General features: G+C 45.7%; 2 non-coding genes across 2 annotated transcripts; one reads left to right on the top strand and one right to left on the bottom strand.

Moving 5' to 3' along the window:
- Positions 1 to 207: 207 nt before the first annotated feature.
- On the bottom strand, positions 208 to 279 carry trnag-ucc (transfer RNA glycine (anticodon UCC)). The gene has a single exon. It is a non-coding gene; the product is annotated as a tRNA-Gly (tRNA).
- Positions 280 to 18,216: 17,937 nt separating this feature from the next.
- Positions 18,217 to 18,298, top strand: trnas-cga (transfer RNA serine (anticodon CGA)). The gene has a single exon. It is a non-coding gene; the product is annotated as a tRNA-Ser (tRNA).
- The last annotated feature ends 5,556 nt before the right edge of the window (positions 18,299 to 23,854 follow it).

The following is a 23,854-nucleotide window of genomic DNA, read 5'->3' as shown; positions in this document are numbered from 1 at the left end:
ATTTGCGATCTTTTATTCTAAGGTCATGACCTCTCGTTTTAGAATGCGCCACAAGAGGAGGCATCAGCTCCATGTCTACCTTTCCGGACCTTTTGGCATCTGATATACCTCAGTTAGATAATTACACATACATTCAAGTGAGAAACTGTTGACCAGTTTTTCTCAGTTTGAAACTCACGATGTCAAGACATCCGCGCTAGCAATTACTGCGATGGCCGGGAATCGAACCCGAATCAACTGCTTGGAAGGCAACTGTGCTCACCACTATACCACCATCGCTTCATTTCCATCGTTGAACACCAGTTTGAAACGAACGAGGCAGATAATTTCCATCAGTTCATGGATGCAAAACAAATTGAGACGTATTGGCGTCTGAACCTGTGGGACGAAGTGGCTGAGTGATTAAAGCGATGGACTGTTTACCTTTTGTGCTGTGTACACGTGGGTTCGAATCCCGTCCTCTTCGATTTTTCATCCACACATTTTTCGGAAGTGGAATTCAGTTTTCCACGATCGATCTGCAATCACTGATGTGACAATCCTTTCCAGTTTGTCAGGCCAGATTGCATCGAGTTGGATTCAAGGGAGGAATGGAGGCAGACGTGTTTGGGGCTTAACCGCTCATTGCCACCAGTTCTTCGGCTACCCACAGTGCAGTCGAGGTGATCGGATTGACTTCTCCCATAATTCTCTTCTGACGATTCTACTGGATGAACTCCCTCCTGTTTGGACACTGGAGGGGTTCTTCGGCTACTAGTATGTGAAAGTAGCACCGGAAGCAGCTGTGGAGAGAGATTTCAGTCGCCAGGTTGCAACGCTCCATTTGGATGCGTCACGTCGCTCAGATCTTAGACTCTCAATACCTTGGTGTGAGGAACAGGTAGAGTGGGAATTCGCTCCTTGCTGATTGGTGAAAACTGACCAATGCAGCTTTGAGCAGCTCCTTTATGCCCTGCGGCTTGGAGAAGGGTGGCACTCAGATACAGGACTCTGGTGGGGGTTGAGAAATAGGAAAAGCGTCACTGCGCCGAGGTCCCAAGTTCGATCCTGTTCTGGGTAGTTGTCCGCGTAGAGCTTACACATTCGCCCCGTGTTGGTGTGTTGGCATTTGGAGTATTGCGTACAGTTCTGGTCACCGCATTATAGGAAGGACGTGGAGGCTTTGGAGCGGGTGCAGAGGAGATTTACCAGGATGTTGCCTGGTATGGAGGGAAAATCTTATGAGGAAAGGCTGATGGACTTGAGGTTGTTTTCGTTGGAGAGAAGAAGGTTAAGAGGAGACTTAATAGAGGCATACAAAATGATTAGGGGGTTGGATAGGGTGGACAGTGAGAGCCTTCTCCCGCGGATGGAAATGGCTGGCACGAGGGGACATAACTTTAAACTGAGGGGTAATAGATATAGGACAGAGGTCAGAGGTAGGTTCTTTACGCAAAGAGTAGTGAGGCCGTGGAATGCCCTACCAGCTACAGTAGTGAACTCGCCAACATTGAGGGCATTTAAAAATTTATTGGATAAACATATGGATGATAATGGTATAGTGTAGGTTAGATGGCTTTTGTTTCGGTGCAACATCGTGGGCCGAAGGGCCTGTACTGCGCTGTATTGTTCTATGTTCTATTTTCTATGTTCTATCACCCAAAGATGTGCCAAGTAGGTGGATTGAACACGCTAAATTGCCGCTTAGTTGGAAAAAATGAATTAGGTGCTCTAAATTTATTTTAAAAATAAATAAATGGGAAAAGCAGATCTAACTTGAAATGAAATGGCGTTGAAGATATAATTTAAATCGATTTGTATCTTCTATCGCAACGTGTTCTGATGGTTGGGCGGCCAAAGGCGCTGTGTTAAAGTCGAAGCCTACTCTGGTGCTCTGGGTTCGAATTCCACTCCTGATATGGACTTGTGTTCCACGAGGTTACATTTCTCGAGCAAGATTTTCAAACCTGGGAAGATCTAATACCTCCCATTCAAGGGAAATCCTAGGTCTCAGGACATGCCTAACCTGTTGAGATTTTACAGCATTTTCTCCGTGGTTCCCTATGTTGTAATGCTGTCTCCTTCATTCCTGGGACAAATGTCGGGATGATAGGTATTTGCTGCAAAGCCAACAGGAACGTGCGTTATGTTTACTTTTGGTGTGAGTGAGAATGTATACAGCAGAGAACAACCTCGAACTAGGGCTAATGGCCCAGCACGGTTCCGCTGCGGTCCTCTGCTCCTTAAACCAGGAGCTACGGCATTACTGCCCTGCGGTAGCCAGACAACTATGCACTCCCTCATTTTTTCTTTCACCAAGAACACACGTTTGAGCACACTGACTCTGGTCAGCATCGTTCAGATATTTTAGTTTCGTGCTGAATGGTTGGTCTGTGAAGGATCTGTGATTTCTTCTGTGCCGTTGTTCTGATGGGAAAGTGGGAGTGACTGGAATCACCTTCACAGGAGGAAGTTCGTGGCGGCAGTTTCACCTCTCTGGGAACATTGATCAACCTGTTACTGATTTCATCAAACTTTGCCTCAAGTCCGATCACAGACAGACTCAACCACGAGGAGAGTGGCGCAGCGGAAGCGTGCTGGGCCCAGTGTATTCTCACTCACACCAAAAGCAAACAAGTCGCTGTCACCCAGCAGCACATCTGCCGTTTTGTTTATTAGTATCAAAGTTTTGCTTTCAGTCCGATCCGCTCCTTGACACCTGTTCTTCAGCTACCCACAGTACAGTCAAGGTGACTCAGTTGACTTCTCCCAGAATGATCTTCTGCAGCATCTGCTGGATGAAATTCCTCCTGGTTGGACACTGGAGGGGTTCTCCGTCTACTCGTCTGTAAAATCAGCATCAGGAGCAGCTGTGGAGAGAGATTCCAGTCGCCAGGTTTCAACTGTCCAATTGGATACCACACGTTGCTCAGATCTTTGACTCTCAATGCCTTCGTGGGAGGAACAGGTAGAGCAGGAATTCGGTCCTTGTTGATTGGAGCAAACTGATCAATGCAGCGATAAAATGCTCCTTAAACCGCTGCGGCTTGGAGATGCATGGCACTCAGATACAGGACTCTGGCTATGGTACAAAAATAGTAAAAGAACATTTAGTTTCAAATCAAATGACGATGAAGATAGAATTTAAATCGATTTGTGCACGGAGAAATTCTTCGGCCGCAAAGTGTCAGGATGGCCGAGCGATCTAAGGTGCTGCGTTAAGGTCGCCGTCACCTCTGGAGGCGTGGCTTCGGATACCATTCCAGAGATTGAGTTTTCCTCCAAGAGATTACATTTCTCCTGCAAAATGTTCAACTCAAGGAAGATCCAGTACCTCCCATTCAATGGGGAAGTGGTGACCTCAGGACATGAGATTCCTGCTTACATTCGCACAGCATGACGCAACAGGCAAAAGCCCAGTTAATGACTGCATAATCTGCACATAAACTCTGATTGAGGAATAAATATTGATTCCTCGACTCCGGGGAAAAATCGTCTTCTCTTGTGGGAAAATGTCTGGCTGGTTGGAGTGTTCACATCCGTCCAAGAGGGGAAGTTGGGGACTCGGTTTCTATTGTGATTCATTGCTCGATAAAGATGTATTTCCTTATTGGCCCCCTGTGAGGTATTACTGAAAATCGTTGTATATCTATATTGCCCCTCTGTGGGGTACTACTGGAAAGCGCTTCGAGTCCAGCACTGACAAAGGGTCAATGCTGGATCAACTTCCTCCTGCTTGGAGATTTTACATCATGTTCTCTGTGGATCTTTGTTTGTGAACTTTACAGTGTTGTAATGCTGTCTCCTTAATTCCTGGGACAAATGTCGGGATGAGACTGCAAGCAAGATTCTGATAGGTATTTGTTGCAAAGTTAACAGAAACGTGCGCTATGTTTACGTTTTTGTCAGTGTGAATGTAACTGCAGAGAATGGCCTCGATTCCTCGACCTCGGTCTAATGGCCCAGCACGCTTCCGCTGCGGCACTCTGCTCCTTAAACCAGGCGCTACAACATTACTGCCCTGCGGTAGCCACACAACTATTCACTTTCTCATTTTTTCTTTCACCAAGAACACGCGTTTGAGCACACTGACTCTGGTCAGCATCGTTCAGATATTTTACTTTCGTGCTGAATGGTTGTTCTGTGAAGGGGATGTGATTTCTTCTGTGACGTAGTTCTGATGCGGAAGTGGGGAGTGACTGGAAACACCTTCATGGAAGGAAGTTCGTGGCGGCAGTTTCACCTCTCTGGGAATATTGATCAACCTGTTACTAATTTCTTTAAACTTTGCCTCAAGTCCAAGCCCTGAGGCATTCAACGAGGTGCAGAGTGGCGCAGCGGAAGCGTGCTGGGCCCATATCCCAGAGGTCGATGGATTGAAACCATTCTCTGCTATTTATACGTTCACTCATACGAAAAGCCAACAGTTTGGTGTCACCCAGCTGTACTTCTGACTATACCTTTATTAGTATCAAAGTTTTGCTTTCAGTCTGATCCGCTCCTTGACACCTGTTTTTCAGCTACCCACAGTACAGTCGTGGTGACTCAGTTGACTTCTCCCAGAATCATCTGCTGCCGCATCTACTGGATGGAATTTCTCCTGTTTGGACACTGGAGGGCGCCTTCGGCTACTTGTCTGTGAAATCAGCTGTGGAGAGAGATTCCAGTCGCCAGGATGCAACTTTCCTATTGGATCCTTCACGCCGCTTAGATCTTAGACTCTCAATACCTTCGTGTGAGGAACAGGTAGAGCGGGAATTCGGACCTTGTTGATTGGGGCAAACTGATGACTGCAGCAATGAGAAGCTCCTTAACCACCAGCGGCTCGGAATAGGATGGCACTCAGATACAGGCCTCTGGCTGGGGTTCAAAAATCGTAAAAGTACATCTAGTTTGAAATGAAATGACGATGAAGGTGGAATTTAAATCGATTTCTGCACGGAGCATATCTTTTGCCACAACGCGTCAGGATGGCCGAGCGGTCGAAGGTCACAGTCTTCTCTGGTGGCGTGGATCCGAATCCGCCTCCTGATATTGACTTTTCCTCCACGAGGTTACATTTCTCCAGCAAAATGTTCAACCCACGAAGATCAAATGCCTCCCATTCAATGGGGAAGCGGCGATCTCAGCACAAGACATTCCTTCTTAAATTCGCACAGAATGATCCCACAGGTAAAAGCCCAGTGAATGACTGGATAGCCTGTTCAGTGACTCTGGTTGAGGAATTAATAATGATCCCAGGACTCCGGGTAAAATCCTTCTTCCCTTGTTGCATATTGTCTGGCTGGTTGGATTGTCCGCATCCGTCCGAGAGGGGAAGCTGGGCACTCAGTTTCTATTGTGACTTATTCCTCGATAATGTTTTATTTCTTTATTGCTCCCTTGTGACGTATTACTGGTTATCGTTATATATCTATATTGCCCCTCTGTGTGGTACTACTGGATCATGTTTCGTGTCCAGCTTTGACAAAGTGTCACCTGGACTCCAAACGTTAGCTCTTTTCTCTCCCCATAGATGCTGCCAAAGCAGCTGAGATTTAGAACATAGAACATAGAACATTAGAGCGCAGTACAGCCCTTCAGCCCTCGATGTTGCGCCGACCAGTGAAACCACTCTAAAGCCCATTTACACTATTCCCTTATCGTCCGTATGTCTATCCAATGACCATTTGAATACCCTTAGTGTTGGCGAGTCCAATGCTGTTGCAGGCAGGGCATTCCACACGCTTACTACTCTCTGAGTAAAGAACCTACCTCTGACGTCTGTCTTATATCAATCTCCCCTGAATTTAAAGCTATGTCCCCTCGTGCTAGACATCACCATCCGAGGAAAAAGGCTCTCACTGTCCACCCTATCCAATCCTCTGATCATCTTGTATGCCTCAATTAAGTCACCTCTTAACCTTCTTCTCTCGAACGAAAACAGCCTCAAGTCCCTCAGCCTTTCCTCATAAGATCTTCCCTCCATACCAGTCAACATTCTGGTAAATCTCCTGTGTACCCTTTCCAATGCTTCCACATCCTTCCTATAAAGCGGTGACCAGAATTGCACGCAGTACTCTAAATGCAGCCGCACCAGAGTTTTGTTCAGCTGCAACATGACCTCATGGCTCCGAAACTCAATCCCTCTACCAATAAAAACTAACACACCGTACGCCTTCTTAACAACCCTCTCAACCTGAGTGGCAACTTTCAGTGATCTATGTACATGGACACCGAGATCTCTCTGCTCATCCACACTGCCAAGAATCTTACCATTAGCCCAGTACTCTGTCTTCCTGTTATTCCTTCCAAAATGAATCACCTTACACTTTTCTGCATTAAACTCCATTTGCAACCTCTCCGCCCAGAGCTGCAGTCATCTATGTACATGTAAAGGTGTTACAGTTAAAAAAAGCTAACTACAGCGGCATGAGGGAGGAACTGACTAAAATCGACTGGGAGCAGAGCCTAGTGGGAAAGACAGTAGAACAGCAATAACAGGAGTTTCTGGGAGTAATTGAGGACACAGTACAGAGGTTCATCCTAAAGAAAAGAAAGGTTATCAGAGGGGGGGTGGGGGGGGGATTAGGCAGCCATGGCTGACAAAGGAAGTTAGGGAATGCATCAAAGCAAAAGAGAAAGCCTATAATGTGGCAAAGAGTAGTGGGAAGTCAGAAGATTGGGAAGGCTACAAAAACAAACAAAGGATAACAAAGAGAAAAATAAAGAAAGAGAGGATCAAATATGAAGGTAGGCTAGCCAGTAACATTAGGAATGATAGTAAACGTTTCTTTAAATACATTAAAACAAACGGGTGGCAAAAGTAGACATTGGGCCGCTCCAAAATGACGCTGGTAATCTGGTGATGGGAGACAAGGAAATAGCTGAGGAACTAAATAAGTACTTTGCGTCAGTCTTCACAGTAGAAGACATGAGCAATATCCCAACAATTCAGGAGAGTCAGGGGGCAGAGTTGAATATGGTAACCATCACAAAGGAGAAATTGCGAGAGAAACTAAGAGGTCTAAAAATTGATAAATCTCCGGGCCCAGATGGGCTACATCCTAGAGTTCTAAAGGAGATAGCTGAAGAAATAGTGGCGGCATTAGTTATGATCTTTCAAAAGTAACTGGAGTCAGGGAAAGTCCCAGAGGATTGGAAAATCGCTGTTGTAACCCCCCTGTTCAAGAAGGGAACAAGGAAAAAGATGGAAAATTATAGGCCAATTAGCCTAACCTCGGTTGTTGGCAAGATTCTAGAATCCATTGTTAAGGATGAGATTTCTAAATTCTTGGAAGTGCAGGGTCGGATAAGGACAAGTCAGCATGGATTTAGTAAGTGGAGGTCGTGCCTGACAAACGTGTTAGAGTTCTTTGAAGAGATAACAAATAGGTTAGACCAAGGAGAGCCAATGGATGTTCTCTATCTTGACTTCCAAAAGGCCTTTGATAAGGTGCCTCACGGGAGACTGCTGAGTAAAATAAGGGCCCATGGTATTCGAGGCAAGGTACTAACATGGATTGACGATTGGCTGTCAGGCACAAGGCAGAGAGTTGGGATAAAAGGTTCTTTTTCGGAATGGCAACCAGTGACGAGTGGTGTCCCGCAGGGTTCAGTGTTGGGACCACAGCTGTTCTCTTTATATATTAACGATCTAGAGGATGGGACTGGGGGCATTCTGACTAAGTTTGCCGATGATACAAAGATAGGTGGAGGGGCAGGTAGTATGGAGGAGGTGGGGAGGCTGCAGAAAGATTTAGACAGTTTAGGAGAGTGGTCCAAGAAATAGCTGATCAAATTCAACGTGGGCAAGTGCGAGGTCTTGCACTTTGGAAAACAGAATAGAGGCATGGACTATTTTCTAAACGGTGACAAAATTCATAATGCTGAAGTGGAAAGGGACTTGGGAGTCCGAGTCCACGATACTCTAAAGGTAAACTTGCAGGTTGAGTCCGTAATTAAGAAAGCAAATGCAATGTTGTCATTTATCTCAAGAGGCTTAGAATATAAAAGCAGGGATGTACTTCTGAAGCTTTATAAAGCATTAGTTAGGCCCCATTTAGAACACTGTGAGCAATTTTGGGCCCCACATCTCAGGAAGGACATACTGGCACTGGAGCGGGTCCAGCGGAGATTCACACGGATGATCCCAAGAATGGTAGGCCTAACATACGATGAACGTCTGAGGATCCTGGGATTATATTAATTGGAGCTTAGGAGGTTGAGGGGAGATCTAATAGAAACTTACAAGATAATGAATGGCTTAGATAGGGTGGACGTAGGGAAGTAGTTTCCATTAGCAGGGGAGACTAGGACCCGGGGGCACAGCCTTAGAATAAAAGGGAGTCACTTTAGAACAGAGATTAGGAGAAATTTCTTCAGCCAGAGAGTGGTGGGTCTGTGGAATTCATTGCCACAGAGGGCGGTGGAGGCCGGGACGTTGAGTGTCTTTAAGACAGAAGTTGATAAATTCTTGATTTCTCGAGGAATTAAGGGCTATGGAGAGAGAGCGGGTAAATGGAGTTGAAATCAGCCATGATTGAATGGTGGAGTGGACTCGATGGGCCGAATGGCCTTACTTCCGCTCCTATGTCTTATGGTCTTATGGTCCCTCTGTAACTTGTAACATCCTTCCGCACTATCCACAACTCCACCGACTTTAGTGTCATCTGCAAATTTACTCACCCATCCCTTTTTACAGCATTTTCTCTGTGGTTCCCCATTTTTTACCTTTACAATATTGTAATACTGTCTGCTTCATTCCTGGGACAACTGTCGGATGCGACTGCAAGCAGGATTCTGATAGGTTTTTGCTGTAAAGCAAACAGGAACGTTGTTTCTGTTTGCTTTCTTGTGAGGGCGATTGTAAATAGCAGGGAATACCCTCGATTCTTCGTACTCGGGGTAATGGCCCATCATTCCGCTGCAGCACTCTGCTCCTTAAACCAAGAGCTACGACATTACTGCCCTGCGGTTGCCAGTCAACTATTCACTTCCTCAATTTTTCTTTCAACAAGAACTCACGTTTGAGCAGACTGATTCGGGTCAGCATAGTTCACATATTTTACTTTCCTGCTGAATGGTCGTTCTGTGAAGGTGGTGTGGTTTCTTCTGTGACGTTGTTCTGATGAAAAAGTGGGGGAGTGACTGGAGGAACCTTTCTGGAAGGAAGTTCCGGGCGGCAGTCCTCTGGGAACATTGATCAACCCGTGACTGATTTCGTAAAACATTATTTAAAACGTGACTCTCATGGGAATCGAACCCACAACCAATGAACGTCTCACCACGACAGCAACCAGAAGTCCAACGCGCTATTCGTTGCGCCATAGAGCCACACTTGCAGTAACCGCCCATCCCCACATGGGAATTTCCGATGTTGTCCAACAGGCAGTTCAAAAGTTCAGCAATTTGCACAGTTCAAAGAGTACATTTCAAGAGAACATTATTGTGTGAAATGTTTTGGGCCGGCCTGTGGTTGTGAAAAGAGTTCCGGGAATTCTGAACACCGTCGAACACTGAAAGGACATAGACTTGTTGGTGCAACAGGAGAACATGTGGCAGACAAGAAATGAAGTGATTAATTTCTGTACGAAGAACACAAGAAGGCAATATAAAATAAAGGATATAATTCCAAAAGTGTGTGCAGGAACAGCGGGAAATGGATGGACAAGTGTATAAATCATTGAAGCAGGTAGAAAAGGTTGCAAGAGCCGTTAATAAAGCAGACGGTATCCTCTGCTTTATTAATAGGGGCACAGAGGACAAGATAGAACATATAGAACATAGAACAATACAGCGCAGTACAGGCCCTTCGGCCCACGATGTTGCACCGAAACAAAAACCATCTAACCTACACTATGCCATTATCATCCATATGTTTATCCAATAAACTTTTAAATGCCCTCAATGTTGGCGAGTTCACTACTGTAGCAGGTAGGGCATTCCACGGCCTCACTACTCTTTGCGTAAAGAACCTACCTCTGACCTCTGTCCTATATCTATTACCCCTCAGTTTAAAGTTATGTCCCCTCGTGCCAGCCATATCCATCCGCGGGAGAAGGCTCTCACTGTCCACCCTATCCAACCCCCTGATCATTTTGTATGCCTCTATTAAGTCTCCTCTTAACCTTCTTCTCTCCAACGAAAACAACCTCAAGTCCATCAGCCTTTCCTCATAAGATTTTCCCTCCATACCAGGCAACATCCTGGTAAATCTCCTCTGCACCCGCTCCAAAGCCTCCACGTCCTTCCTATAATGCGGTGACCAGAACTGTACGCAATACTCCAAATGCGGCCGTACCAGAGTTCTGTACAGCTGCACCATGACCTCCCGACTCCGGAACTCAATCCCTCTACCAATAAAGGCCAACACTCCATAGGCCTTCTTCACAACCCTATCAACCTGGGTGGCAACTTTCAGGGATCTATGTACATGGACACCTAGATCCCTCTGCTCATCCACACTTTCAAGAACTTTACCATTAGCCAAATATTCCGCATTCCTGTTATTCCTTCCAAAGTGAATCACCTCACACTTCTCTACATTAAACTCCATTTGCCACCTCTCAGCCCAGCTCTGCAGCTTATCTATACCCCTCTGTATCCTGCTACATCCTTCCACACTATCGACAACACCACCGACTTTAGTATCGTCTGCAAATTTACTCACCCACCCTTCTGCGCCTTCCTCTAGGTCATTGATAAAAATGACAAACAGCAACGGCCCCAGAACAGATCCTTGTGGTACTCCACTTGTGACTGTACTCCATTCCGAACATATCCCATCAACCACCACCCTCTGTCTTCTTTCAGCTAGCCAATTTCTGATCCACATCTCTACATCACCCTCAATCCCCAGCCTCCGTATTTTTTGCAATAGCCTACCGTGGGGAACCTTATCAAACGCTTTGCTGAAATCCATATACACTACATCAACTGCTCTACCCTCGTCTACCTGTTCAGTCACCTTCTCAAAGAACTCAATAAGGTTTGTGAGACATGACCTACCCTTCACAAAGCCATGCTGACTATCCCTGATCATATTATTCCTATCTAGATGATTATAAATCTTGTCTCTTATAATCCCCTCCAAGACTTTACCCACTACAGACGTGAGGCTCACCGGTCTATTGTTGCCGGGGTTGTCTCTGCTCCCCTTTTTGAACAAAGGGACCACATTTGCTGTCCTCCAGTCCTCTGGCACTATTCGTGTAGCCAATGATGACATAAAAATCAAAGCCAAAGGTCCAGCAATCTCTTCCCTGGCCTCCCAGAGAATCCTAGGATAAATCCCATCAGGTCCCGGGGACTTATCTATTTTCAGCCTGTCCAGAATTGCCAACACCTCTTCCCTACGTACCTCAATGCCATCTATTCTATTAGCCTGGGGCTCAGCATTCTCCTCCACAACATTATCTTTTTCCTGAGTGAATACTGACGAAAAATATTCATTTAGTATCTCGCCTATCTCTTCAGACTCCACACACAATTTCCCATCCCTGTCCTTGACTGGTCCTACTCTTTCCCTAGTCATTCGCTTATTCCTGACATACCTATAGAAAGCTTTTGGGTTTTCCTTGATCATTCCTGCCAGATGACCTCTCTCCCTTTTCAGATTCTGATTGCAGTGTTTGTTGTGAAATATTTTATTGTGAAAACATGTTTTGCCGCTGCCTGAAAGGATGGTAGAGCAAAGACCCTCATAATATTGAAGTATTTAGATGTGCACTTGCCATAGAACATAGAACATAGAACATAGAACAATACAGCGCAGTACAGGCCCTTCGGCCCACGATGTTGCACCGAAACAAAAGCCATCTAACCTACACTATGCCATTATCATCCATATGTTTATCCAATAAACTTTTAAATGCCCTCAATGTTGGCGAGTTCACTACTGAAGCAGGTAGGGCATTCCACGGCCTCACTACTCTTTGCGTAAAGAACCTACCTCTGACCTCTGTCCTATATCTATTACCCCTCAGTTTAAAGTTATGTCCCCTCGTGCCAGCCATTTCCATCCGCGGGAGAAGGCTCTCACTGTCCACCCTATCCAACCCCCTGATCATTTTGTATGCCTCTATTAAGTCTCCTCTTAGCCTTCTTCTCTCCAACGAAAACAACCTCAAGTCCGTCAGCCTTTCCTCATAAGATTTTCCCTCCATACCAGGCAACATCCTGGTAAATCTCCTCTGCACCCGCTCCAAAGCCTCCACGTCCTTCCTATAATGCGGTGACCAGAACTGTACGCAATACTCCAAATGCGGCCGGACCAGAGTTCTGTACAGCTGCAACATGACCTCTCGACTCCGGAACTCAATCCCTCTACCAATAAAGGCCAACACTCCATAGGCCTTCTTCACAACCCTATCAACCTGGGTGGCAACTTTCAGGGATCTATGTACATGGACACCTAGATCCCTCTGCTCAGCCACACTTTCAAGAACTTTACCATTAGCCAAATATTCCGCATTCCTGTTATTCCTTCCAAAGTGAATCACCTCACACTTCTCTACATTAAACTCAATTTGCCACCTCTCAGCCCAGCTCTGAAGCTTATCTATATCCCTCTGTAACCTGCTACATCCTTCCACACTATCGACAACACCACCGACTTTAGTATCATCTGCAAATTTACTCACCCACCCTTCTGTGCCTTCCTCTAGGTCATTGATAAAAATGACAAACAGCAACGGCCCCAGAACAGATCCTTGTGGTACTCCACTTGTGACTGTACTCCATTCTGAACATTTCCCATCAACCACCACCCTCTGTCTTCTTTCAGCTAGCCAATTTCTGATCCACATCTCTAAATCACCCTCAATCCCCAGCCTCCGTATTTTTTGCAATAGCCTACCGTGGGGAACCTTATCAAACGCTTTGCTGAAATCCATATACACCACATCAACTGCTCTACCCTCGTCTACCTGTTCAGTCACCTTCTCAAAGAACTCAATAAGGTTTGTGAGGCATGACCTACCCTTCACAAAGCCATGCTGACTATCCCTGATCATATCATTCCTATCTAGATGATTATAAATCTTGTCCCTTATAATCCCCTCCAAGACTTTACCCACTACAGACGTGAGGCTCACCGGTCTATAGTTGCCGGGGTTGTCTCTGCTCCCCTTTTTGAACAAAGGGACCACATTTGCTGTCCTCCAGTCCTCTGGCACTATTCCTGTAGCCAATGATGACATAAAAATCAAAGCCAAAGGTCCAGCAATCTCTTCCCTGGCCTCCCATAGAATCCTAGGATAAATCCCATCAGGTCCCGGGGACTTATCTATTTTCAGCCTGTCCAGAATTGCCAACACCTCTTCCCTACGTACCTCAATGCCATCTATTCTATTAGCCTGGGGCTCAGCATTCTCCTCCACATCATTATCTTTTTCCTGAGTGAATACTGACGAAAAATATTCATTTAGTATCTCGCCTATCTCTTCAGACTCCACACACAATTTCCCATCCCTGTCCTTGACTGGTCCTACTCTTTCCCTAGTCATTCGCTTATTCCTGACATACCTATAGAAAGCTTTTGGGTTTTCCTTGATCCTTCCTGCCAAATACTTCTCATGTCCCCTCCTTGCTCGTCTTAGCTCTCTCTTTAGATCCTTCCTCGCTACCTTGTAACTATCCATCGCCCCAACCGAAACTTCACACTTCATCTTCACATAGGCCTCCTTCTTCCTCTTAACAAGAGATTCCACTTCCCTGGTAAACCACGGTTCCCTCGCTCGACGCCTTCCTCCCTGTCTGACCGGTACATACTTATCAAGAACACGCAGTAGCTGATCCTTGAACAAGCCCCACTTATCCAGTGTGCCCAACACTTGCAGCCTACTTCTCCACCTTATCCCCCCCAAGTCACGTCTAATGGCATCATAATTGCCCTTCCCCCAGCTATAACTCTTGCCCTGCGGTGTATACTTATCCCTTTCCATCATTAACGTAAACGTCACCGAATTGTGGTCACTGTCCCCAAAGTGCTCTCCTACCTCCAAATCCAACACCTGGCCTGGTTCATTACCCAAAACCAAATCCAACGTGGCCTCGCCTCTTGTTGGCCTGTCAACATATTGTTTCAGGAAACCCTCCTGCACACACTGTACAAAAAACGACCCATCTATTGTACTCGAACTATATCTTTTCCAGTCAATATTTGGAAAGTTAAAGTCTCCCATAATAACTACCCTGTTACTTTCGCTCATATCCAGAATCATCTTCGCCATCCTTTCCTCTACATCCCTAGAACTATTAGGAGGCCTATAAAAAAACTCCCAACAGGGTGACCTCTCCTTTCCTGTTTCTAACTTCAGCCAATACTACCTCGGAAGAAGAGTCCCCATCTAGCATCCTCTCCGCCACCGTAATACTGCTCTTGACTAGCAGCGCCACACCTCCCCCTCTTTTGCCTCCTTCTCTGAGCTTACTAAAACACCTAAACACCGGAACCTGCAACATCCATTCCTGTCCCTGCTCTATCCATGTCTCCGAAATGGCCACAACATCGAAGTCCCAGGTACCAACCCACGCTGCCAGTTCCCCTACCTTGCCCATCCCAGGGCACACAATGCTTTGGGCCAAGTTCTGGAAAATGGGATGAGAATGGTTAGGTGGTTGTTTTTGAGCAGCACAGACGTGATGGGCCGAAGGGCCTTTTCTGTGCTGTATGGTTCTATGACTCTATGAATGAAATGCAATGTGTGTTTTCAACTGTTTCTCTTGATATTCTGTTGTATTCCCAGGAACAAACAAACTGTGCTGGCCATTCAGCCCCTCGAGACTGTTCCACGCTTTATTTAAATTGAATTAGGGCTCGGCTGCATCTTCACTCCAGCTCCCTTACAGGATTTCAGAAACAATCAGACCAGAGCTGGTTAAAAATATGTGAAATATTCAAAACTATATTATTGACTCTGAGTCTCACTGGCTTGTTCGGCGCGAGTTCCTAATTTCCGTTACCTTTTGTGTGAAGAAACGTCTCTTTACCACATTCAACTCTCATGTTCTGCTTTTCTCATTGTTCTGGAGTGAAGTCCACACTGCAGAAAAACAACCTTCCCTCTGATCCTGTCTCTCGGGCTTTGTATTGAGGGACCGGGTTAGCACAGTAGTCGAAACAGCTGGCTTGTTCTGCAAAACAAAGTCAGCAGCGCGGATTCAATTCCCATTCTGGCCTCCCCGAACAGGTGCCGGAATGTGTCGACTTCACAGTAACTTCAATGAATCCGACTTGTGATAATAAGCGATTATTATTTTTGTTATTTGTCCCATGATGATAATCTAAGTCTGTCTCTGCAATTGCTTTTGTTGCTGGTCACAGGCAGCAGGGGGCTGCAACGAGTGTGACCTGCTCACTGATAGGGAATGCTGCTCCTGAATGCAGTAAATGGGACTAGCTCACGATAAATCGTTCAATGATTCATAAAGATCCCAGAGATGGATAATCAGCGATAATCACATCCAGAGAGACCTGCAATAACCCTCAGAGCAGGAAGGACAACTCATTGTCCTTAGGCCCAAAACCAAAATACTGTGGATGCTGCAAACCCGAAACAAAGACAGAAAATGCTGCAAATATTCAGCTGATCCGGCAGCTTCTGTGGAGAGAGGAACAGGTCGTTCCAATGAAAGGTCAGGATCTGAAATGGTAACTATTTCTCTTTTCACAGATACTACAGATCAGTACAGTATTTCCAGCATTCCCTTGTGATTAGCTCAACATACTCACACACTGTAGTTTAGTACGTTAAAGTGTCTGTTCCCTAAAGAAAAATCTAAATTCAAATCTCAGCCGAGCCTTATTCCCTTTGACCATGTGTAAGAATGAGAACTTCCTCCATAACAGCGGGATATCTGTCTTTTGCAAATTCTCCTTCCCTTTCCTGTAGAATATCAACAGGGATTTTAACACAATTGCTTATGTCAGCTGACGTTATCCAGTTGTTAAATCTTTCGACCAGAAATTCATCGGATATTCCCCATTTGATTTGAGTCCAGCTCCCAGAGGGTCTATTCAGTGTTTTGTTTCAATGTAAATTTAGAGTACCCAATTCATTTTTCCAATTAAGGGGCAATCCACCTGCCCTGCACATCTTTGGGTTGTGGGGATGAAACGCACACAAATATGGGGCGAATATGCAAACTCCACACGGACAGTGACCCAGGGCCGGGATCGAAAGTGGGACCTCTGTGCCGTTAGGTATTCTGCAGGTTGTGACTGCGCCGTCTAATGGAGACATGCTCACAGGACTGTGAGAGAGGCTTTCTTTCAGGGGTTAGGCCTCTTTTGATCCATCAACAGCAGCCGGCTGTCTGCAGGGGATCTCGGAATGTCAAGCCCCTCTTCCCAAGGTGGACTTAATCAGGGACAAGATGTTGGTTGAAGAGAGAATCAAATGTCTGAAGATTTGGTCTGAGATTCCTGATGTTTTGTGAAGAGAACAAGGTGGTGGAGCAAGGTGACAATAGCAGGATACAAGTTTGGGATATTATCCAGTCCTCAGGGAACTAAGGAAATTCGGCATGTCCACATTATCTCTTACCCACTTTTACAGATGCACCATTGAAAGCAATCTATCTGGCTGCATCACAGCCTGTTATGGCAACTGCTCGGTCATGACCGCAAGAAAATTCAGAGAGTCGTAAACACCGCCCAGTCCATAACACGAACCTGCCTCCCCTCCATTGACTCCATCTACACCTTCTGCTGCCTGGGGAAAGCGGGCAGCACAATCAAAGACGCCTCCCACCCGGCTTACTCACTGTTCCAACTTCTTCCAATGGGCAGGAGATACCGAAGTTTGAGATAACGCATGAACAGCTTCTTCCCCGCTGTTAGCGGACTCCTAAACGATCCTCTTATGGACTGACCACATGAACACTACACCCCTGTATGCTTCACCCGATGCCGGTGTTATGGAGTTACATTGTGTAACATGTGTTGCCCTATTATGTATTTTCTTTTATTTCCTTTCCTTTTCATGTACTTAATGATCTGTTGAGCTGCTCGCAGAAGAATACATATCACTGTACCTTGGAGAACGTGACAATATACAAAATAAAATCCAAGGAGACCGTCCGAATATATTAGCCAGAAAACCATGGTCTCTTATCTCATTAAGTTAACTTATGTGTGGCATCTTGTCGAACGCGTTATTGGATATCCAAGTAAATTACACCTTTTGGGTCTCCTTTATTTATCCTGGTGATTAACGCCGCAAAGAATTCCAATTAATCTGTCGTCCATGACGTTCCCTTCATAAAGACGTGCTGAATCTGCTTGATTCTGAGATTCTGATTGAACACCCACACAAACTTTGCCTCCAGCCTGGAGCTCAATGTCTGAAGATAGTGTTTGACTTTCTAATGAAAACGATTGTAGTTTGAACAATTTCCTGTCGTTCCTTTGATTATCTCCAGGCCTGTCGGGAAGTTGCTGGGTGACAGGTACAATATTGTAGTGAGGAAAATGGAAAAGAAAATTGGTGCTATGACGCACCCTTTGTTTGTCTGCAGTTCTTATTGAGCCGGGGTTGAGTTGATTCACTTGGTGAGGATCACTGACTCTATGTGAATGCCGAACAGGCAGAGGATGTGACACATGCCCGTGAGCAGCTAAATTTGAGGATGATGCTCCATGAATCTTCACGGCTCTCAATGTGAAGGACTTTTGCGACATCGAAAATGACCATGTCCGTGTATTTTCTGTGATCTGGGAAAAAGGGTATCATCAAAAACAGAACTGAAATGGAAATATTGACAGTGATTATTGACAGGGTGAAAACATCAGCTTCCTCTTTGCAGCGGATGGAAACGGCGTCTGACGTCGAGGAATTTAACGTTGAGTCCATGTGGTAGACCTGCTGCGGTCACTTCACACAGAAATCTGGTGGAACTTCCTGATAACCCAGTCATCACGTGACCACTCGGTCTGCGCAGGTCTCTTTCTGTGTTGTAAGATTCTTCGATTCCATTACTTTAATTTTGACCGAGACTGGGAAGTTATGTACTGGTCCATTCAAAAAACATCAATTTATCGCATATTTCCTTTGCAACTGATATTGTGACACAAAAGTAGAACAGTGCGTTATGGAAGGTGAGATTTTCGTGCAGCTCAAGGCATTGCCCCAAATCTCATGGTCTCTTTCCATGTTAATTCTACCCTTCCCAGGTAAAGACTGGGACACCGTTCATTGCATTACTGGAATACCTGGAGTGCATTTTACAATGCTTTCGACAAGCGAGCGGTCAGCTGCAATGGCCGAGTGGTTAAGGCGTTGGACTCGAAATCCAATGGGGTTTCCCCGCGTAGGTTCGAATCCTACTCGCAGCGGCTATGATCTGAAATCTTTACTCCGTTTGGAGCAATCTGTTTGCAGAACACGATGTCAGTCTAAGTATCAATTTGAAGTTCTTGTTCATTCAATGTATTCGGATTAAATGTCTGTGTCATGACAGAAGATCCTTCCTTTTTCTCATTCTGCTTTCGCTCTGAATTTTCTTATTTGTCAGGATAGTTTCACAACCTCAGTCACGTTCATATTAACTTCACCGGGCACCAGAATTGTGAAAATCGATGATAACAAAGCTTCAAATTTATTTTTGCCTGTCATTTGTTAGATCTTTTTGTTCTCTTATTTTGAAATTGACCAGCTCGCATAAATTTCTAAATAAATCGGCGCAACAATGGCCGGTAATCGAACGCTGGTTAACCACCGGGAACACGGCGGTGCTCCTCACTATGCCGGTTCAGGCGATGGACTCGAAATCCATTGGGCTTTCCCCGCGGAGGTTCGAATCCTGATGACAACGTGTCTTCCTTTGCTCATGCAATTTACAAATTCACGCAAGTTTCGTTGTCATAAGTTATGCCTTACATGGAAAGCTGTGAGGTGGTGTAAAACACAAAAATGTCAAAGGAACTTTCGTGAAAATGTGTCGAACGGCAAGACTTCTCTGCCGTTCTTAATGGCCGCTGATCTCGCCGACAAATGAGCAAAATGTCTGGATATCATTTTATTGTTCAAATCAAAGGCTAATGGATGAATAGAACGAGGTGCGAGCAGGCAGTGGGACTGCACCGGCTACCTTCCACACTTCAACCATCTGCAGCTTAGTTGGATGGGCCATGTTTACTAGGCCTTTACTTTCCAGACATTAGGTGGAATTATGGGCAGGGCATGGACAGGGTATGAAATGAAATATGAAATATGAAAATCGCTGATTGTCACAAGTAGGCTTCAAATCAAGTTACTGTGAAAAACCCCTAGTGGCCACATTCCGGCGCCTGTTCGGGGAGGCTGGTACGGGAACGGTATGATGCTCGTTCGGAGGGTCGGTCACCACTTAATGGACCGAATAGCCCCACTCTGCCCGCTAGTGAATCGATGTTTCAATTAATTACAGCAGCTCATTGGAGAGATTTGCCCAGACAATGGACTGGAGGAATGAATGTCGCCTCTGATATGACAGCCTGGAAGTTGAGAACGAGAAACTAGTAATCGGATATTTCCACTGACGGTGAATGACTCCGAAACAAGGGTCTCCAATCCCTTTGCTCCTCCAAGGTCTATCGTTTCTCACCATCTGCAAAGTACACCAATTTCCCACTGGTCCTGCAATGTGAGGCTGTTGTGTAACCCCGCACATCTTTACTGACTGCCTCTGCGCCTACTATTCATTGCATTTCCAGCCTGTATTCTACTGGCACATATCAGTTTATTTCGTTCTAGCCGAGGAATTCACATATTCCTTTTTCATATCTCCGCAAATCTAAATTGCAGAATGGATGCGACAAATGACAGAAGAATATAAAATCTTCGAGTTCCTCCCGCTGAAGAACGCACTCCGATGGCATCTTCAACGTAGCTGTTGCAGGTATTGGATAATATCAAGCTCTAAATAAAACAATATTTATGATTACTATTGCGACGTTTGCATTTGAATTTTATGTGTAGGAGCATGATAGTGCGTTGAATAATAGAATAATTGTGTATTTATTTCTGTTATCTCTCAATCTGTTTGTGTTGAGCTGCTTTGTGTATCAATGTGTTTTGACCTGATTGAAAACTGAAGGAAAGATGTTGCCTTTTCTTTTCCTGTCTTTTCTGTGACGCTGTTCCAATTATGGCAATCAATACGTTTGCCCACCTTTCTTTTGATATCTATGTTCTAATGCTCAGAGTCGCCAGGTGTCATCTGATAACACCACAAGGTTCAACCGGCTATTGATCAAAGAGCCAAACACCAGTTAGTTAGTTCAAGGTCAAGGGTACTTTATTTACACACAATTAGTCATGCAACATAAACACTGCTAGTTAACTACACCTATCGACTAAGACAACCTGTACTTAACTTCAGGCACCCGGCTTAGGTCAGAGGAACAGTGGCTGCTGTCCGATTCTGGAACACTCGAGTCTGGAGAAATAAGTGCTGCTCAGCTCGGCTCATCCGTCTGGTAGCGAGCGTTAAACTTGCACTTACTTCTGGTGTTACTGCACTTGGAAATGGTCGTGGCCGGGGCGCCAGGTCCAAGAGAGGACGAATATCTGGCAAACTCTTCTACTTATACTTGGGGGGGGGGGGGGGGGGGGGCTTCGTGTTCTTTTGGCGGTCCTTCAGTTTGGGCCCCACTAATTGGGTGATCCCTGATCACTATGTTCAATTCCTAACTAATAAGTTGGCGAGGACCTGGAATTCTGGCCGTGTTCCAAGCGGTCACTGACCCGGTTGCTTACGCTTCCCCTGAACAGGGAGTGGCGCTGAATTGTCTGGGACTGTACCGGTCGCTCGAGTACCAGTCCTTTGTTTTGGAGAAGATGGGCCATCAAATGCTAATCGGCCGCATCAAAATGCTAATTGGTCGGAGTTTCGATAACGTCTGGATTTCTTGCTTGCAAATATACATCTCAGGCTCTGAGCCTGCCTGAGCCTTGCCTTGTCCGTTTTACCCGCTAGGCTTTGCGCGTTTCTCTGTCCCTAGTTGTAAGTGGCCATTCCAGATGGCTACACTCCGTCCTCTTGATCCTCATCGCGAAGCGTGAAGGATCACAATACTGGGTCTTCTCCTGATCTCTGAAATGCCGGGTACCCTCAATCAAGGACAGGTTCTACCCTACTCTGTGCCACGGGTCGAAAGCATTTACCTAAATCTCCCTGATACAACACGTACCTAAATATTCCTAAGGGGCCTTTTAACATTCAATCCTATATTCCATTCTCCTTATAAATAATATAAAAGGAGAACCTCTAACTGTGTCTCAGTAAACTACCCTCATGCTGCTATTTAACAATCAAAGAACTTATCTTGCAGCACAAAAATCCAATAGCAGTATCACATTTCTTCATATCACTAACATTCATATACAGAAAATTAACTTTATTAACGAAGCAACAACTGCGGAATTTATGAAATAAAAAAGTTCAGAAAGAGTGTGGGGTTTGCTGGAGTCCGAGGATAGGGACTCTAACTGTGTATACTGGAGGGCGGGAGGCTCTCCTTCTCCATTTCCGCAATCTGATTGTCTGGGTGACTCTGCAGAATATGGCTATCACTAGTAAGGCTTCTACTGTTTTTGACAGGGAGGACCATTTAATCAGATTCTCACACCATGTGGGGGTATCGGTGGCTGGGTCTATGTGTGATGTCGTGTCCAGGCTGGGGTTGTTGTGTTGGGTAGTCGTGTTCGGGGCCTTTGTGGTGAGGGAGGTAGAGGTAGGTAACTCGCGCAACTGTATTGTTCTAGCTACGGTCATGATGCAGATCATCAGGGTCGTCTTCATCTTGTTCAGACTTTTCTCCGTCTGTAGGTATCTTCGTATCTTCTTCGGGGAGCAAGCAAAATGTCTGTTATTATCTTGTTGCTTAACATCTCGTTTGTCTGTCTGTTTCTCCTTAACGCCAATTTCCCGTTAGAATCGTCACCATATGTGACTCCCTCATTTTATTTGTATACCAACCATTTGCGGAGACAAGACATCCGAAAAACAAATTCTGTCACAGTGCCAGCAGTCTCGCAGCTGGTGTTTGATGGGCTGAGTGGACGAACAATTTCTCCGTCCTCTGCAAACTCGTTTTTCCAACGAAGTGATTCTGACATGTAAATAGTAGGTGGGGGATAACAACCGAAGGGTTGCCTGAAAGGGGCAAAGTTGTGGCAAAATGCATTCTTTAAACCACAGGAATGAAAAAGAACAGCAAAGAGATTCGAAAATAATTCTCTGAATGGCGTGCGTATGATCTGCGGCAGGGCAAGAATGGGTGGGATCCCCGGGTAGGGTGGTGACAAGTGCCTTTACACCACTCCCCGAGCTTGGCTGACCAAATGTATAAGGGGTCCTCAGGCAGGGCGGCGATAAATGCCGTTACTCTACTGCCCGAGTGACCTTCCAAGAGCGGTACGAATTTGGAAATTTGTTTTCTTAACTGCCATGTGGCGTCAGAAGAGTAGTTATTACTGTATCAGGAAAGTATTCGTGAGGCTGACACAAAATCGTACAAGAGAGAATATACAACATTTAAAAACAAAGTAAAGAACAAAAGCGGACAGGTTCCATCAGAGTATAGGACACCGTAAATCTCAATCGGTTCCTGTCTCTCATCATCTGGACACCTCAAGGTTCCATTCTGAAAAGGGTTTCAAAGGGGTTACCATGGTGGGAGTCAGACATGGAGTCATCAGCATCTCCCAGGTGCCAAACTTGCGTGTAGAGTTTCCGTGCTAACACCGCGTTTGCCGATGTGGGGTCCATTCCATCATTCCGTGTCAGACGACAGGAATGATCGCTTTGCCAGTGTTTCATGTTCCATATGGCGGTCTGGGCAATGTCCCTATCGGCGGGTGGTGGGTCAGTTTCCGGTGTGGGCAAATAAATCGTCACGAAGGGGATGAATGTATCCTGATCGGTGTCTCTGGGGCTGCAAAGACTGGGGTCTGGCCTGTGTGTCCATTGTTCGGTTTTCTCATGGGCTTCAGTTGTGCTGTCGCTGTCAGCAGAATCAAGCGTCAGGGTGAAATTTGATTCGAGGCGCCGGGTCAAGGTTGTGTGTGTGGACGTGCTGCTGCTGCTGGGGGGAGGGGGGATTGGGTTGTCAGTGGGCGGGTCTTCATTGTCTGCCATCGCCGAGGAGAGGTGGTGCGAGTGGCTGCACTGGGTTCCATAAACCTTAAGCTGATTTGCATGGAACCATCCTGATTTTCCGTTCGGCTACGTGATTTCATAAACTGGGGGGCTTACTTTCTCCGAGGTTGAATAGGGACTTGCAAATTTAGGGGAGAGGAATGAGCTGTGGTTGTATAAGGTGACCATTACTTGCTGTCCGACTGTATACTCTGTCGGGAGTACCGTCTTATCAAAGCAGGCTTTACTCTGCTTTCATTTTGCACCTAGTCGAACAGCTGCAGCGACTTGTGCTGCTTTAATATTTTCTACCATGTGCTGGACTGCTTTCTCATGGGTCAGGGTGGGGACTGCGGGGCTGGCCAAATCAAGTCCAAATAAATACTCGGTACACTTCATGGGTCGTCCGGTTATGAGAGTATATGTGGACGTGCGATTTTCTCAGGGTATATCCTGTTGAACTTGACACTGTGTTCCTAACAAACATCAGTGCGAATGGGAGAACTGTGTGCCATGTCGTGTTGTGCTGCTGCACCGTTTTCTTAAGTGTTGCCTTTAGTGTTCGATTCGTGTGTTCCACAATGCCGCTGGACTGCGGGTGATAGGCAATGTGGAACTTTTGCTTTATACCAAAAATGGGCATAACGTTTTTCATAACCCTGCCTGTAAAGTACGAACCTTGGTCCGACACAGTACTACAGGGGAGTCCCCATCTGGTGACAATTTGCTCGGTTAGGATCTTTGCCGTGGGCTTGGCTGTCTTTGTTCT

Source organism: Scyliorhinus torazame, chromosome 24 (genome assembly GCF_047496885.1).
Source record: "Scyliorhinus torazame isolate Kashiwa2021f chromosome 24, sScyTor2.1, whole genome shotgun sequence".
NCBI lineage: Eukaryota > Metazoa > Chordata > Chondrichthyes > Carcharhiniformes > Scyliorhinidae > Scyliorhinus > Scyliorhinus torazame.
Note: the sequence above shows the minus strand (reverse complement) of the source record. Positions and strands in the feature narration are given on the sequence as shown.